We start from the raw sequence: 19,470 nt of genomic DNA, 5'->3' as shown, positions 1-19,470 counted from the left end.
TTGCAAATGCAGATTACAAAACTAGATGGAAAATTTATCAAGGCCTTGGAGGAAAATGGCTTTTAAAAACTGTTTTTAAGAGCCTCCTGTAGGACCACAACTGTGGATTTCTGTTCCACCAGAAAATTAATTGTTTTTTGCTATAGTTTAGACAAATCAGAAAGAAACTGCAGCTATTAAGAAATTGTACTAGTAGGACAAAGAAGTAGACCTTACAAAAAGAGTTCCACAGTACCAAAGACCTAACAGAAGAGACAGGGACAGAAAATGGTACTAGCTAGGCTATGCTACATACAATAATACAATAATATAAATACAATAATATTAATTTACAATCAACAATCTACATGCCATAATAACTAGATGGAAGGGTCCAGATGCCAGGGTAGTGCATGGTAGCAGGGTATACCTGCATGGCTAGTAATCAGGTGACATCTATAGAAGTCACATGATGATGGTCCATGGTCCACAAAGGAGGACCATCACATAGCACTTTTCACTACTGTGCCTCCCAGCTGGAAGATTTAGGTTGCGTATTCTTAATAGACACAACCTTGCTAGACACAACCTTGCTGTTACTTGCTTCCATCAGCTCAGTCCCCAGGCTGTTTAGAGAACAGATGAATAATTCCATTTGCAGGACATGATACCCAGCTCTTCACTTCTGGGGCACTGTACTATTACTGGCACTGAAGTTAAAATAATCACAGGTGAATGGTCATGTAGTTTGTCTACAGGATGACACAATCCCTAAAGTCATTATTTGTAGAGAGCTCCAATCAGGAAATCAGACGTTATAATGTCCTTAAAGCTAATATTCTCACCTAACAAAGAGACTTTTATGGCAGATGGTTAGTTATTTGTCCTGGCAAACTTGGATGATATCTCTATTGTTGTACTTAATGGTGGCTATGAACTCTAAAAAGAAAAGGAAAGAAAAACAAACAACAACAACAACAACCAACCAACCAACCAACAGCAAAGCATTTAATAACATTGCCTCCCCTGTGGTATATCCTGTTCCAGGCTGCTCTCACCTTAAAATTTACAAATGGCTTTTACAAGAAAGAGATTCTGAAGCTTTTATGGTTGTTTTGAAAAGAGACTTCATCATCACACTGACTGGCAGCAGGGAAAAGCAACTTAGGAAACTGCTTTTTCAAGGAGTATGTGAGCAATATTGTAACAGAAAAAAATGTGATAATGCCACAGCAAATGCAGAAAGAAAAATTTCAGAACCATCACACAGCTGATTCAAATTGAAGGGTGTTAAACAGGATTTGACCAGAACGAGCTTGCACATTTTCTACTCTGTATTCTGAAATATATTCCTTCAAAATTTGCAAAGCTGGTGAAAATATTTCAGTTATCAGTAAAGGAATGATAAAAGTACAAGTATATGGGGCATGAAAAATGATGTTTATACAACCATGAGATTTTAAAATTCAATCATAAATTTTAAAATTAAGTTCAGTGTTGAAAACACATACAGTCCTCCACAAAAATGTATATATATATAAATATTAATCATTTATAAATGTATATAAATATATAAATGTTCATCATTGCAGTTTGAGTACATGATCTTCAAAACTGTTAACTATTCAACAGCATTGAAAGTGAATGAAGAAGGATGGTACTCAAGCTATACCTGAGTATTTGTAAATGGACTTGAACATATTTTATTCACAAGTCCTTATTAACTCAGATATGAAGATGTTGTTGATACTGCCTTTTTTAATTCATAAAATAAGAAATTCTTCCTCCAAGGTCTTCATTCCTATCCTACAGAAATTTTATTAGCAAGTACACACACTCCAGAAATTATCGCTACCATTATACAGAATATGTTTTGTTTCATTGTGGTTATGATACTATAAGCACTAAATGCATAGTCTTCCTGAGTAGTGTGATAAATTGTGATCTATCTTTCCACAGAGCATTTACAATTCCATTATTACTTCTTATCAAAATATTTTAAAAATACTTTTATCTTTCTAACTTTAAGTTAAAATTTTAACTATTTAACTTTAACATAGACGTTGCTGTTTGGAAAAGGATGCTTTTGGTTCTCAAACACCTGATTGAAATTTGCCACTAACTTGATATGAATACAATTAAACTGAGAGGTTTATTTCACGCATATCTATAACAGGCACAGAATAATAATATAGGTGAAGTCATGATTTCATGTAATAAATTAACAAGGTACAATACTAAATTATCCTTTGAATTTCCAAGTGTTAGTATATCATTTCTGTCTTCTGTTCATTTCACAAATCTATTTCTTCCCTTCAAAAATTAAAAACTGAAAGTGCCTAAGTGTTGTTCATTTTCCATTGCTTAGCATTTGTTTTGCTATTCTACTGATAGAGAAGGAAACATATCTTGTGCAGTAGTAGGCTTCACACCTGTCACACAGCACCGATGAAGTCAGCAGGAATGGAACGCACTGCACAGCTCCAGGCTGCCAGCCATGGGCCAGCAGGCTCCTGCAGCCAGGGCTGCATTTACTACACCCTGTTGTACAGTGGCCATCACTTTGCTGGGAATAACTTCTGCTTCCCACGGAGTGGGAGCTCAGGTAGCAGGAGATATGTCCTATTCAGAGAAAGCAGTTCTCTTTTCTATCAAGCATCTTGATGCTAGCAAACACAGCTAGCAAGCATGTTCCAAAATGAAGCTCGCAGGCTGAGAGGAAGAACATTTACAATATGGAATTGATCCATTTTAAGCATTCTAGTTGGCAAATGTGCTGAAGTACTTAAAAATAAAAAGCAGGGTGGGGGTGGGGGGGTGCTGGGGGAGGGAGACTGGAGTCTGCAGCAGATAATCTGGCATGAATCAGGAACAATATTTTGTAGGTGGGCCCAGTACAAAGCAAGGTCCATTAGGCTCAAAGGACACTGCAACAGAACAATGGAAGCAGACAGGAAGTCTGCACTAATAAATATGCCCATTGGGCCAGTGCCACTGCCTAGCATGGCATAGATACATACAGAAGGATTATACACTAAATGGTGCAAACACAGTCCAGTCCATCTGTCATAAACATTAAGTCCAAAGGCCACAGGTGCAGATTGCACTAAAAAGTAAAAATTACACCCAGACAGAGACCACTTCATGTAATATGGAGAAGTAAAAAGGAAAAAAAAAAAAAAAAGAAAAAAAAGGCAAACCAAACCAAACATGATTTGTTTCTAATCAATAAATGTTCTTAGAACAACCTTGTCTGTCCTTGGCGATTTCTACTTCTTTCTTTCCCTCTGTCTGTGTACATACATAACATATATTTTATTTCACAAAAGTGCTTTGAGTATTCAAGACCATTTTTAATTCAGTTAAATAAATCTACTTGATATTTGGGCAAAGGCACAGATAATTTAAAGTGAGATTCAGTCTTTTAGCGTGTTGAGAAGAGGATGTGTTTTCCCTTTGGAAGCAGAATCTATTAGACTCCAGGTATAGTTTGGATGACACTGATCTCTTACAGTGAAGCATCTTGAATATGTTCTCTGTAACTCTGTAGATTATTTATCTAATGCTCTCTACATGTCTACACACCAAAGAAAGTCCTTGTAGAAGGTTTTATCTGCCCTAGTCTTCTTATTCCAGAAAAATCACAGGCTAGTAACCAAACAATCAGGGCTAAAAGGGAGCAGGCTAATGAAAAAGAGCTCTATGTACAGTCTACCCAAGTGAAATGAGTCCCCACATAAAACAGTGACGCTCCATTTTGTTTAGTTTCCAAACAAACTGTATATCAAACCAGTGGAAATCAGAATTTCAAGTTTGTCCTTCTGTAGGAACAAAGTGTAAGGTGCTGAATAAGTACTTATTATGTTGTCAGATGTTTAAATGAAATGCCAATTCTCTAGCAGCACAGAATTTTAAAATTTCAACCAAAAGCAACACATCTTTGATGGAGTGTCAGATAGCACTAGACTCCTGGTTTAATAAACAAACAAAAGCCATGCAAGAATGTCATCATATTCTAACTGAACTGCATAATTCCATTTAAATTCTTGGCAATCCTATTGCTGTAATGAAAAAAAAAAAAAAAAAAAGTAGTTTTATAAGTAGTTTTATTCATGCAAAATCTCTGGAACTTTTTCCTCCATGAGAACAGGTATTAGCTATCCATATTTAGTCAGCATCACACATTATCACACATTTTACCTCATTAACTTCACTGGTGAAATCTGGCCTCCACAAATTACTGAATAAACCTGAAACCTTTGTGATAGCACTAGCCATAAGATTATATAAACAGGTGAACAGGATGTCCTGCATTTTCTCCTTCTTCTGGCCAGACTTTTTATTGTACTTGCAGCCAAATATTGTAAAGATTTAACATTACAGAAACCATATCCTGTTCAGCATCAAAAGAAGCAAGGTATAGGGAAGTGATTCTGCCTTCTCTACTCTGCTCTCGTGACACACAACCTGGGATGGGACTTTGAGCAACCTGGACTAGTGGAAGGCATTCCATGGCAGGGACTAGATATTCTTGAACATCCCTTCCAACATGATCCCTTCCAATATGATTCTACGAAAGGTGTCAACTGGATGTTATTTCAAAAATATTGAAGTAGCATTCAGGAACTCAAAGTCCTATAGTTTTCAGATTTTAAGAGGTGAATATGTTAATGTGATACTAGAAAGTGTTTGATTTGAATATGATGAATTAATTCTTTAAAAGAGATAATGGTGAAGAGCATCAGTCTCGTTTTCCCAAAGTCTCAAATAGAAAGCATTTAAGAGAATGTTAAAATAAATAAACAAAAAGATCTCAATGTATAAACATTGATTTCTAAGACCTATTTCTCTACCTAATACCAGAGGATTATAGTATTCTGGTTATCGTTTTTGCATTCTAGCTCTGGTATCATCCAGTTTCCCATAGCCTGAACACACTCCTATTTTGATTAACAGAGGACTAGACAAAGTCTCCATTATTTTGCTGTTCCATGGGTAAATAACCCAGTATCTTTACAGGTGTTTATTCCTGACCTGTTGTTGCATCAATAGCTGTGACTTCAGCTGCTCCTACTTGCTCTGCTTCCCCCTGTCCTCCATGACCAGGAACAACCACAATAAAGTTTCTTCTCTAATTGAGTAGGACTGCTTGTTAAATTGCAAGGAGATAAGGCTTTGCTCTGCCATATGCAAGCCAACCAGCTCTCATACATCCTCTACAGAAATAAATAAATATGACTCCAAGCCCAGCCTTGTAGCAAGGCTTACTTATCACAGTCACTGTTGTGATGCCTGTTCACCCAGTGTTAGATCACCTAAACTCAATACTTAAGTTGAGTTTGCTTCCATTTCTGTTCATGTACTGTAACTATCAAGTAGTACTTCCTTGAAAGACAGGTTCCTGTGTCGGGATGCATGGGTGCAACCTAAACAAGTTCTAATGATTTATCACTAGCCTTCATTATCCATGCCCTTATGTCCCATTCCCTTCACTATGTTATTGGCAACACGTGCTCCTGACTATGCTGAACTCCTCCAAGACTGTGTTGAGTTCTCATACCATCTGCAGATCTGCATCATGGTATCATCATGATCTGAGGCAGGGAGGGTCAGCAATGACTGAACACATCAGAGGGAACACATACCCACTTCCGTTCAGTTCAAGGCTACATCCTGTCCAAAATGTGGTGCAGGTTGATGATAGTCATGGAAGTCACATATATAGAGTATGGCTATCCTACTGCAATGCTAATTTTTAAATTTAATGTTTAAAACTGAAAACTCATATCAATGTTTTACCATTTTTGTAAAAATAAAGTTCACAGAATCACATATGTGTCAGTGTCCATTCCAGGCCTTACCAGCATTCTCCCATCCAATTCCTAATGTCTCCCAGAGTATAAATCCATGCAAGATCGAATCCAAGATCGATTACAGTGAATTATATATTTCCAAGCATACTTATGATTTCGTACTGATGACCTAATAAAGATCATGCATTAATTTTGCATTTAAAAAAGATAGGCTTAAAAATACCTGCTTATCATTCCCTTTGTTCTAATATTTTCACTTCCAAACAAAAATGCATCAGAATTTTTGATTTCTTTGACACACTTCGCTTCTTTCTTCCTCAGCAAAAATGTTTACATCAAACTTCAGAGGAAAAGAAAAAAAAACAGAACATAAACAGCATCAGATTAAACCAAGGCATGGTTCAGAATCCATAAGCCATCCATTCCCTACCAACAGCATTCAATATCCTGGCAGAATACCTGTACTCAGCAAATTTCCTACACGTGAGGAGATATGACAAGAACCCCTCCACCGGAGAGATCATCCCAGCATGCACAGGAGGGTCAGAGACCTGGGTAAGCCAAATTTGATGTTTTTTCATTATAACCTATGTGAAAACAATACTGTGCCTTTATTAAAATGTGCAGCAGTATCCCTACTGCCTAACTGCAAGACAATCTCTTATATTTAGAGATTCATCAGATCTTCTCAATATACCAGTCTCATCTGATACATTGAAATAGGTGAGCTCACTTAGGAGGCAGAAGGTAGTATTCACTTGCAAGAAAAATGTTATTTCAAAATTTCCTCAGTATTGCTCTACCTAAACGTGTGTTTTTGTTGTTGTTTCTTTATTTGTTTTTCTTCTTCAGATTAAACAAGCCCTGCTTTCTCAGAGTCTCTTCACAAGGCATATAGTACTCTGATCAACTTGGTTAAGCCCTCCACCAAACTCATTCCATTCATACCTATTGATGAACATTCTGTCTTGTCTGGGTGTACCCAGAACAGGATGTAATATTCTAGATGTGGCCTAATTAGTACCAACTTAAGGGAAATAATAACTTCCTTAAATCAACTAGCTATTTTTCTGTTAATACAGTACAGTGCTCCATCGGCCTTCATCACTGCCAGCATACAGTGTTTAGCCCACTGTACACCAGGACACTTATTAAACAGGACAGGTTCCAGGACAGATCCCCAAGAAATTCCATATCATAGGCACAGAGACAGAGTATAAACCATTAGCTACTACCCTTTCAGTCTTCTGATCTCTCCAGTTTTATGCTCATCTAGTAGTCCATCCATCTACTCTTTAACACTAGACCTTGAACTTGAAAATGTTGTGGGAGATTGTGCTGAAAAACTTACTAAATTCAAAGCAGATAACATCCCCTGCTCTCCTTAACCATGAATCTAGTTATGTCATCATGTAATGCAATAGAGTTGTTCAAGAATTAAAAACTGCTACTCCCAATCACTCTTTTCTCCATTCATTTTCTCAGAAACGGCTTCCAAGAAAACCAGCTCCATGATTTCCCCAAGGATGAAGTGAATCTTACCAGCAAGTGAGTCTTCACTGTTTCATCTGTATGGCCTTTTTTGAAGATGGGTACAATCTGTCTCTTATCACTTGGTACCTTCAGCAAATTCTACAACTTTTCAAAGATGGTAGTGGCCTTGCAAAGACATCATCCAGTTCTTTCAAGACTCTTTGTGCAGCCCATCAGGGAACTGGATGTGCCAAGTTCTTGTAAATAAATCCTCAATCAATCCTCATCTCCTGTTGGTTGTTCCCCTCTTTTTTGAATCCTGCCTTTATACATAGAGCCAGCTGATGATGACTGAAGTGAAGAAGTTTTGAGTATTTCAGCCTTACCTGGTTTTGCTCTCACTAAATTGCCTGTCCCATTCAAGCAGCAGGCACACATTCTGCTTCTTCAGCTTTTTCCTATCCATTTAGTGGTAGCAGCTCTTCCTGTTGCACTTGATGTGCCTTGCAAGTGTCAATTCCTGATGAGCTTTTGCTTACCTAATACCATACTGACATGTCATTTCTATATTCCTCTTTTGCAGCTTGAACATGTCTCCATCTTCTGTATACTGCCTCTTTGTTCTGGAGATGCATCACAGATTCCCTGTTTAGCCAGTCTGATCTTGTGATACATCTACTCTCATCCTGCCAGATTCAGATCATTCTTAGCCACTTATTATTCCAAGGACAAAAAGGGATGTTCTGGATCTCACAGAACTGAGCCATATTACATCAGGTGGTTTTACACAGTATACACTGACTTTATTCCTGACACTTCCCGATTCCCAGCATGAAAATCCTTGCTACCTTTCTCCTAAGCTGTGTAGATCTGCCAGATTTATTCACTGCTCAGATCAAATGTTAGGAGATCTGATGTGTTCAAATTCAAGTGCCACCAAAGACCATTAAAAATTTAGGTATGATGGAGGTGTTGTTTTCACTGGACATGGAAGAAAGATTATAAAACCTGTTGTACTCAGGCTATCAAAACCTGCCTGTCTTCAAAGTAACATATGACCCTGCAAAATGATGCTGTCCACAATTGCAACATGAGCTCTGAATGAGATCTTGCTGAACCAAAGTCTATAAACTGCACCATCTTGGCAACATAAATTACTGAAAACCTTGTCTGTAGTTTGATTCCAAAACTGTTCTATTTTGTTGCATACTACGTATAAGTATTCACATTTTCTGTGGTCATCGTTACCACCAGCAATAAACCACCAGAAAATCTTTACTCATACATTTTCTTTGAAACAGTGTAAATCTGCAACGAAAGTGGAATATTGTTTGACACATCCAATCATGTGATCAACACTTCTTTAGGAGCACTACTAATAAAATTATTTTCAAGGAAAAAAAAATGCAGTATTTCTGTGAATCAGGTTCACAGGAAATGACATGCTGTATAAAGCAGATAGTATTTTTAGGACCATATTCAATATTAATTCAATATTAATTACATATTTTCTTAAATTTTAATGTCTTAATTTCTTAAACAAAATGCATGTCAATATGAACTTGTTGATACCTCCAAAAATATGAATGAGCTGCCAAGAATTGTCCAGAGAAACTGTGTAATATGTTGTGTATACATTCATATATATATATACTCTTATGCAAATCATAAGTATTCTGATAAAAAGTCACTATGTATAGACATAGATTAAAAGTTTTCAGAAAGGCACACTTTTTTTTTTTTTTTTTTTTTTTTTGACCAACAAAAAAATTGCATTTCTACAGTGTTGGGAAAACCTAGTACATACAACTCAATTTGAGGTATGCCGTTAAAGTACAAAAGGAAAAAGTAAGGCTGTGTACTTGTTAAATATTGCAAAGCCTATTATTAATGTCCCCTGACAGTATATTGAGCAATAATATACATAGACTATGGGAGCTTCTTTTGTGATAAAATCGTTATTTTACAGTTAGGGCCAAATTCTATAGTTAGGGTCAAATATAAGATCCACTTTCAGAATAGACATGTTAAAAACATAAAGGTGTTCAAAAATTTCTTAGCTTGTAACCAAGATCATGGATATGTTCTACAAATATACATATATATATATTTCTTACATATCTGTTTTACAGTTAAGCTGACAGAGTGAATTTTGACCTCTTAGAAATGCATAGTTATGAGAGAAATAATCCAGAAGTTGTCTATGGAAAGGAAGTGATTTTCAGGGTTTCTAGAAAGCTTTAATTCCTTCTATACCTCAGTTTTAATGTTGAAATTATAAAGGTCCTCACCCTCAGGTCACCATGTACAATATTTTTTTTTCTGGTATTGGGATATATAAGGCACTATGTCTTGGGTTGAGCATCCTATTGATATCAGTGGGAGGTGAAGAATATCAAGAGGACATCACAGTATAAAGTTGATTCCTGACATATGATAAAGTGACAAAATAAAAACCAAAAACCTAATATTTATTTGAGCTACATAGCAAAAAGGACAGATAATAAATTCTGAACAGAACGTTATGACAAAATGAAAAACAAAACAAAACAAAAACAAAAACAAAAACAAAAACAAAATACAACAAACAGCTATGCTGTCCAGCCTCATAAGATCAGGGAGAAGCACTATTATGGATTAATTAAGTAGCTTCAAAACAAAATTGACTGTACATACATATGCATCACTAAAATGGTTGATCCACCAAAAGTGAAACCATGATATTGATATATAATACATTTTTCAGAATTATACCAATCTTTTAGGCTGGTACTTTGTTCTTCATATGGGTGAATAATATCTTCTTTCTCTTTGGGGAATTTTGAAGTTACAATTTCTTTGACAATGTTTATCATTCTAATTTATTGGCTCTAATTTATTTTAGGTTATTTTGCAATCTGCAGATTGATAACGTAATTACAAGTAAGGAACCTTAATTAACTCAATTTCTAGTGCAAATGCCACAGTGTCCTTATTTATATGCAGAGATTTTTCACTAGTGAAGCTATCTCAATTACAGATCACACTGACTGAATTGAATTAGTGCTATTTTCATCTGGGCACAAGATCACAATTTTTTGATACACGCTTAAGCAAAACACACAGCTTTATAGTTCAGTGACAGTTTTTTCCATATAGGGTAGTGCAAAAATATTAGTCACCACTACACACACACACACACAAGGATGGAGAAATCTGTCCCAGACTTGGAAACAAATGAACACCCACCATAAAACTTAGCTATATGGTGATAGGATAATTGCACAGCTACTTTACAGAGAAGAATTAAAAAATAAAAAATCACAGACATCAGAAAAGAGGGGCAAAATGAGAATATAATGTTACTATACCTGTAAGATTGTATGAGAGTCGTATCACAATCAAGAAAATACTAAACATTAATCTAGCAAGAGACTAAGAACTTCAATGATAAGATAGACCTTCTGTTCATTAATCATGAACAGCTCTGCGGTAATCTTTTATATTTGGTCTGGATATAGATAAGAATAGCAAACTTCCACCATAACAATATATTTTATTGAAATACATGTTTCCAGCAACATTGTTTTGGTCCCTGAATTTTGGGGTTTTATATCCCATATGCTACAGAAAAAGCCCGACCAGATGTTCATGAAATTGAACATGTAAACAAACTTAATTGGAGAAATACAAATACTTGGACATTTGGATTTCAACATAAACTGGCTAAAACCAGATTATTTAATATTATATGAACCACCTCAATCTTTGCACTACTTTTGGGGAAAAGCATTTGACGGGAAGAGTTGTTCCCCCTGCCCGTTCCCCCCCCAAGTGCTAATGAAGAGTATCAGTTACTGTAAACGAATACTTCCACTGTGGCTCAGCAAAATACAATTTCTCACAACATTTACACCCAGAAGAAACTCAGATGTATGTGAAAAAGTCTATAGGAAAATATTATGTGCCAAAATAGTATGAACGTCAGAAATTTATCTGGGGAAGGAAGCTGATTTTGACTTTTACATTCAAATTTATCTACTTAAAACACAACCAAAGCCAATAGTGAAAACTGTAGTAAATATTGTTTCTCCACTCCCCTTCAAATGAAGGGAATTGAACTGAATCAAAACCAAGCCTTTGGTAAAAATTTTAGGCTTAAAGTGGAAATCATCATTTAACACCCCATCACTCATATGTCTCCTGTTAGATTGGGCCTTCTGTTACCAAAGAACATCTGTAAAGGGTGCTCTTTCATAAGAAATTCAACTGTACTGGATTGTAAGACCTGTGTGTAAAGCTATGGTAACAAAAGTGGGGGAAAAATATGTCACAGGCCAGATATGCAAGAGTCATTTATCTCTATCTCCTTCCCACCTCAGTTTATGCTGTTGCTGCTTTAAAGTTATAAGGGAATTCGTTCCCTGCAGTAATGAATTCTTACAGCTCTCCAAACTACATTCACACTTATGCCATTTGACTCCAGTAGCATACAACAGAACACCCTGTGAGAAAGGGTTGCTGTGTAGAACTTGTCACCTTTAAGTGCTTGAGAAAAGGCATAAAGTAAAAGCTGTTTTTCAAAGATGCTGGATACTTTCCAATGCCTCTGTAATCATTTTAAAGAAGAGCATGGAAGGTAAGCAGAACAAGTGAAGAGAATTTTCAAAAATGTTTACCATTCATATAGTTCTATTCTCTATTCTCTCTGAAGGAATTGGGAAAACTCTCCCTAAGCTCATAGACAGCAGATGTAAGTCAGCATTGAAACCAAAATAGAACATTACTTTTATCTGGTGATAAAATTCTTAGGATTTTTTTTTTTTAATATATATCTATATTCAACAATTACAATTTAATAGCAAGGTAGTTTTCAAAGTACTTAGTACATTCTGCAAGGAAACAGAATGGGAACATGAAAGTTTCTCTTTTTAGATCCACAAAAAGCAATTCTGAGCAGAAGCTTTTCAGAGATGAGCTTTTGCAGCTAATACGTGTTGAAGGATGTTTTCATGCACAGACTATACAAGTTGATTCTTTTCCTTGCTTTAAATCACAAAAGGAAACCACAAACAAACAATGGCTTTAAAAAGTGAAACAAAAGATAATTCAACTTTATGTACAAGGTCTGTCTGTCTCCCTTACTCTCTCTGTGTTACACACACACACACCTTTATGTATATACAAGGAAAGGAAGATAGAAACTTTAAAACCAACACTTAATTTTAATTATCAAAATTTGCTACCTAAAATGAGAAATATATATATATATATATATATATATATATATATTTAAATTCAAGTATTTAAAAACTTGATTCCTGGAAATAATCCTTTCTCGTAATTTGCTACACTGCTGTCAGCTAAATGCATTCATTACTGCAAAATGTATAATACGTATTACACATTAGTTTCTATGATAATTACACAAAATAAGCAACTTTCCACGAGCTATACCATGCTACAAAATGCACCATTTGGCTTATATTCCTCTGCTGAAGCAGTCTGTCATTACTGTACTGTCCCAAGTATTTTTAAACTGTCGTTTTGAAGAGGATGACTGAATGACTGTAGACCTTTACCATTTTTTTTTTTTTTAACGGAAAAGTTAAAAATCAGAAGTACAGAGTATAAATACACAAAGCTTTTTCACATAGTGCTCCACTTCCATTTCAGCACTCTGTACTGACCTCTACTGGTTAATCCTCTGTAACTGTCATAAATATTAATCAGTTTACTTCTATCAAAATTTTGCAGTCTTTTGTTTAACTTCAGGGATAAAATAAACTGTTATCCCCCACCCTGCCAACTTCTCTCTGACAGAAATTCAAAAAAGATCAAGCTTCCAACTATTTGTGGCAGCTTATACGTAGGAGATGAGACACTACGGAGAATCATCATTAAGAACAACAGAACAGGTGTAGAAAGATACTAAAATCAGAAAACTCCATGTTAACACTTTGGTTGTATTTTTTATGATTGAATAATTCATCACATTTGTTTTATTTGCTGTCCCATGTCTGTATCATTAGCTGTTCAGCATAAAGTCTGTATTTTTTTCATACAGTACCCAGCATCTGACCCATGACTAGGACCAGAAGTATTACTGCAACAAAAATAACAAAGTTGTGAATATAAATTCATCATCTTCAATCATCCTCATTTTACAGACTTCTGCTTCAGAGAACATGCTTGTCTCTAGAAGTCTTTTCAGAGAAAACATTTGCTCTAATTAGGACAGCGCTGGCAGCTTACCTACTGCACACCAGTGGATCAAAGTACAGTAGCAAGTTTGACATTATAAAAGTGTCACTATGAATGCTTTGTCAAACCCAACTCATTTCCCTGTCTTACTGGGAGCAGTGACATGGTCACCTTATCTTTTATACTACTAAGTCAAGTCTGATCAATCTACATTCTAACTTTTTACAAGAAAAAAGCCTTGGTTCTTTATGTGCTTTACAGTAAAAAGCAACTCAGGTTAGTCATAAGTAATTAGCAAGTTTTTCCATGCTCATTTATCAAAGAACACTTTCATTGTCAGCAGCACTCATGGTGCAAAACTTTCCAATTTTAACAACTTATTTTTAGATTTCTTTGTTATGCAAGTATTCAAGTATGACTAACAGCTTTATATATCATGAGAACTTCATTTCCTTTCACTACTCTATCAGTGACTCCAAACAATTTTTTTTTGTTTGTTTTTGGTAAGTCACCTGTTCTGGCTGAAAAAAAAATGAAAGAAAATGTGATTGTTCAGTACAAAAACAATGAAGCTTTGTTGTTCTGTTGATATACACACTAAAGCATATCACATATTGTTAATTCAATTTCAGAACAGCAAGATGGCTATTATTCATGAAGCTATTTCATGTAATAATGCACTTTTCTTCCTTTTTTCATAAAACCCTTTTAGATCCTAAACATAAACAGATCACTCAGATCATTGAGCCTGAGCCTATTATAAATAAATAGCTAAACTACATCTGTTTTTAAAAAGCATAAAACAAAATGAAATAAAATCTTCATGACTTCTTGAACTCTCAGATCTATCTCCCTTCCTCTATCGCTGCTAAACCTCACATCGCAGCACCCTAAAGCTGTCGGTACTTGGTAACAAGAGCAACAAATCAGAGAAATCAAGAAACACTGCAATCAAGCAGTGCTTTCCTCTCGATGCCGGGGGAACGTGGGATGCCAGCACCCGCGTTTGCCCCACACTGGCCAGCAGAGGGAGGAGAGGGGGTAACCACACAGCCACTAATCCCCCGAGCTACACCACCCAGGAACCCCTTTTCTGTGCGTCCAAACAAAACTACAAACAGCAGTGCATCCCAGTTGTAATGTCTGTTATGAAAACCCGCATGATCTTGCCCAGAAAATGCAGTAGTTTTTTTTTTTCTTTTTTTTTTTTTTTTTCCATCTTACCTTTACCTAGGGAGTCAGTGCAGGTGTCCAGAGGGCTGCTGTCTCTTGGTCTTGCTGGGTTTACCACCGCTCCGGTTCTCGTGCTGCTGTTTCTAGGACCTGGGTGAAGAACTGGACCTGATCCGCCTATTCTCTTCTGTGTTAGAAAGAAAACAATTTGATGTTCTATCTCTGGAACTGGGCCTTTGCTCAATGCATCAGAGCAAATACATAATCGTTCTGAGATTTGCAAATAAGTGTCTTTTTCCACAAGTGGGAAATAGAAAATCTAAGATTTATTATAACTTACAAAGGAGTGAAAGACATTGATTTTCACTGAAAAAAAATGTTGGCTGTATCACAGTGAAACCATCTTCTTTTCAAGAGGCATTCTAAAGCAGTATTTTCAGTCAGTTCTGTGCAAAATATTCCACAACAGCCCCAATAACTTTTTTCCTTACCTCTGGTATCCCAGTGAGGTCACATTCTGTTAAAAACATCCTGTCAAGCTTGGTACAAAAGGGCTCCAAAGAATCAGAATGCAGAAGCTATGTAACTTGCTGACTAACTTTGCTCTGTGTTATTTACCAACCACACAAAGAAAATGCTGTCTATTCAAAACAGAGTTCAAAACTCTCTTCACAGAAAGTGAGTGAACAAACAGTCCCATGTCCGATGCTGTAGTCACATCTCCCATGAGGCCCGGTGATAGCTCTGGGGCATGGGACGGAGTGACACCACCAGTACTCACTACAAGGCACTTCTGTAAACAACTTGTGTGTGTGTGTGTGTGTGTGTGTGTGTGTGTGCGCGCGCACAGAGAAAGAGGAGGAGGAGGCGGGTGTCACTTTTTCTCTATCTTAAGGTTATGCTGCATTTGCTTTATCATCTCTAAGCAAAACTTCAGACTTGCTTTGCCTATTGACTGCGTTTGGTCTAGTACTTTGATGATCTTTTCCTCTTTCTAACTTTTTTTTTTTTTTTTTTTTTTTTTTCCAGAAGGGATCTGAAAGGAATATCTGGAATTACCTTAGGATCTAGCCTTGGAAACATAGAGCCAGGATAACCAGCAGTAACTAATTCAGATTCTTCCAAACCCATTACAGAAAGAGAAAAGGAAATTCAATAGTTTACCTTATATCACATCCAGCAAAGTTCAAGACAATTGTTGAAAATATTTTAATCCATTAAAGAAACAGCCCTCAGTTATAAAAGCCATACTCAAATTTATTTGTTCAGTATTACCAAAACTCAAAATATGGATTCTGAACCCACATGGTGACTTTGCCTTACTAAGCAAATTAATTCTTTCAGGCTGTTCTAAGAAACATAGAATGTTTACATTTTGGATTCTAGTTTGGTAATTTTGAGTATCCTTAAAATCATAAAACTCCACGAATGTTTTTTGTTATTTTAAACCCATCTCTTCTTTGGAAACTGCTAGCCAGAAAGCCACATTTTTCCAGACAACAGAAATATTATTTTCAGACCACTGTATGAAGAAAAGTACCTTATAGACCCAGTGCTTCCAGTACAGCCTACTGGCCTCCACCCACACAAACCAGTCCAATGCTTTTCTTTATACTTGCAATAAATCACAGGCAACATCTATTTCAAGATATGGAAAGGTAAAAAATTGTTCTCATTGATCTCTTTGCAGTTTCATTCTTTAACAACCCAATCAGCATTGGAATGCTCTTTCTGGCACCCAATATAAACCATCCAGCAGCCATTGCCATATTTGGAAGTTTTATTTTTTTTTTTTACAACTTCCTAGTAAATGTTTTTTCTTATGCTTTCAAAGGGTCTAAAACATAGGGATTATAAAACACCTGTCATGTGTATGTTTGTGAGAGCACAATGTGCGACTCAGTGACATTATGTTGTAAAATAACCAGTACTCTGCTTTTCCTTTTGTGAGGTCTGATTCTGCAGTGTACATGTGTATTCTGATCCCATCCCATCAGGCTATGGGAGTAACAATGAATACCTCTATAAGCTTTTACAAGTTTACGCCACGGGTTCTTCCAAAGCTTTATTCCAGGAATAAGGGTCATTAAAAGGAAGATATAAAAGATATTCAGTTGTAAATACAATTTAAAAATTGAATGACTCATGAACATTAATTGTATGACAATAATATAACTTTTAAAAATGCAAAGGCTTTCTAGAAATACACAAAACTGTAAGTTACCTAGTTGTATTTATTTTATCAATACCTGAGAACAATGCTTGTAAAATACGAATGGTGACTGATTTTGCAAATAGAATTGTCTAAGTACCTCTCAGGATTTTTAAAGCAAATGTGATTTTTTCTCAGGACTCAACAGACACCCAGTCTCAGGGCAGAATCTATAATTGTGCCTTGTCAAGCATGATCCAAAAAAATCACTGAAAGAGACCTGCAACCTGTCTTTGCATTTTCATGTAGACTTTGAAAAACACAAGTTGTCCACTGATTTCTTTTATTTTCTTTATTTTTTTCCAAGTTAACATTTTAAGATCTTCTAATCTAATTAAAATTAGTAATATACCATAGTACATATATATAGTATACATATATTCTTCTTTCCCAAGCACCTAACTGTTCCACTTAATTATCTGTATTTCAGATTCCTGTTTACTTAAATATTGTAGATATTGTAAATATTGATTTGGGTGGTTACTTTCACAGCATCACCTGAGGACATGTTTATAATCCATTTTATGAACTGAGAACTGAAGCACAAAGAAAACTGCTCTGGCTCACACGAGAAATCTATAACAAAGCAGAACCAATAGAAATTTGGCCATGACAGTGTCTCTTCACAGCGTCCACAAATATGGCAACAGTATTAATACCTGCAGTGTAGTCATTATTCGACTTCAGTATGGCTGCAGCTCAGCTGTCTGTGATGCTACTGAAATATTTAACACGTCCATAACATTAGAGTCAAAAATCCAACATAAACACAGGTTTAGGTTCAGCTTTCAAACTATTCGTGTTCCTCTCTCACAGCCTTCCTCTCATGTTTAATGTCTGTCACTGGTTCCCAGAAACAAATCTTTCCCAAGACTCCTTGCCAGGCCTGGGTCAAGAAGGTTCTGTACATATCTATTAGCTCAGTTAGATATTCCTCTTAATCCTTTTTCTGAGCTCCAGTACCTATTTTTAAATAGGCCAGAGCCATCATGCAAGAAGGGTATATGTAATGTCTACAAAACATGAGGCCTCCTAAATTCGACTAATTTTCTCTTCTCTTTACTGATCCTGTAATGAAATTTCAAGTCAAGCTCAGATTCTGGGGTGTTCCTCCTAACCACATCTTCCAACTGATTAGTTCTTTAACAATACTAACAATATATATGTATAAGTATATATGTGCTTTTCAAAAATTACTATATACTTCAGTCTCATGGAGAAAGAGAGCTAGAAAGTTTAAGTTTTGATGTCGATTTGCTAAATGTAGGTCACATGGGAACCAAGATGTGAACCTAGTAATGTATTTAATGGCAAAATTATTTTCTCTGTCCCCATCAGCCTCACTAGAGAAATGAGACCAAGCAAGATGATACTAATTATGCACAGAGAGGAGCCCCTGCTGCAATTGCCAGCCTGCTGCTGAATTCTTGGTGAACGGCAGACTGAGTTGGCAAACAAAAGTGGAAGGGGTAGAAAGAAAGAAATGGAGTGCTTTTTTTCACTATTCACAAAATATAGCCAGCACTGAAAAAGAGAATACCCCCTCCTCCTCCCCCAAACACACACAACCTACCAAAAAAAAAAAAATCAGGTAAACCAAACAAAAAAAAAAATAATAAACCTAGTTAGGTGTATAGTAACTCCAAGAACAATGTTGGATACCAACCAATCACATGCTCCCATTACGTGGTTTAAAAAAAAATAAAAAAAAAAGCAGATTTAAAAAATCCCATGCTTTCACCTATTCCATGAAATTACCATGAGTTGCAGCTGGGGGTGATGTTGCAAAGAGGGGTGAGGGAGTGAGGTGAATTTGAAACAGAAAAAAGCTGGGTAAACCACTCCAGTAGTCAGCCTCATGCAAAAGTACTTAACCAGAAACAAATGCTGCTGATGCTTTTGTTCTGGTCTTTCACTGGAGCTTATTCTGGCCTTCTGACGTGTGTCCTATAGGTTGCCTCTGCCAGGCAACTGTGCATGTGCTCACAGTACCAACTGCTAGTACCACATTTATTTATTTATTTTCAACCCAAATAAACTCCTAATGGCTTAACATAAAACATTTGGACTTTTTTTGAAACACACTAAATAATAAAAAAGCCAGCAGCTCAATAGGCCATAAGGGAATGAAAGGGATGATTGTTCAAAGCCCTATTAAAAGGTTTGTTGCTTTATTTATATATTTTTTAACAACACAATTTCAAAGCCTTTTAAAGAAGACTCCTCCTCCCCTTTGCCTGCCAAGATAGTACTTAGCTGAGGGAGGGAGTGTCTGCTCTTTAAAAGACGATGGTATCTATTAGAGAGAAAGGGAAAGAGACATATGTAAAAAAGCTTTCCCAAAAACAGTTGTCCAGAAGGGCCAATGAAGAGAAACAAAAGGTATGAGATGAGGAATAAAAGGGAAGAAGATTGTCTCATTAAAACAGAGAGTGCTGAGAGAGAAATTTTTAAAGCAATATGGTTTTGTTAAGGTCCTTCGTTACATTATTACACTAACCATGCTTCATATTTAGACATCTGTCAAGTAGTTACTGTGAATTGTTTCACAAAAATTAACTCTGACAGCCCTCTTTCATATGGTAGGTAAGGAACGGAGATGCATTCGCATGCAAGCATACATCAGGTTGTACAGCC

The 19,470-nt window shown here is 36.1% G+C and overlaps 1 protein-coding gene across 1 annotated transcript in view; it reads right to left on the bottom strand.

The window, feature by feature from the left end:
• Positions 1 to 15,151, bottom strand: part of ST18 (ST18 C2H2C-type zinc finger transcription factor) — a gene marked incomplete at both ends in the record, with an annotated part of 170,400 nt that extends 155,249 nt beyond the window's left edge. The window contains 2 exons of the mRNA XM_084282930.1: positions 14,673 to 14,808; positions 15,113 to 15,151. The remainder of the gene's footprint in view (positions 1 to 14,672; positions 14,809 to 15,112) is intronic.
• Positions 15,152 to 19,470: the final 4,319 nt, after the last annotated feature.

Source organism: Netta rufina, assembly GCF_964035555.1.
Source record: "Netta rufina genome assembly, chromosome: 2".
NCBI lineage: Eukaryota > Metazoa > Chordata > Aves > Anseriformes > Anatidae > Netta > Netta rufina.
Note: the sequence above shows the minus strand (reverse complement) of the source record. Positions and strands in the feature narration are given on the sequence as shown.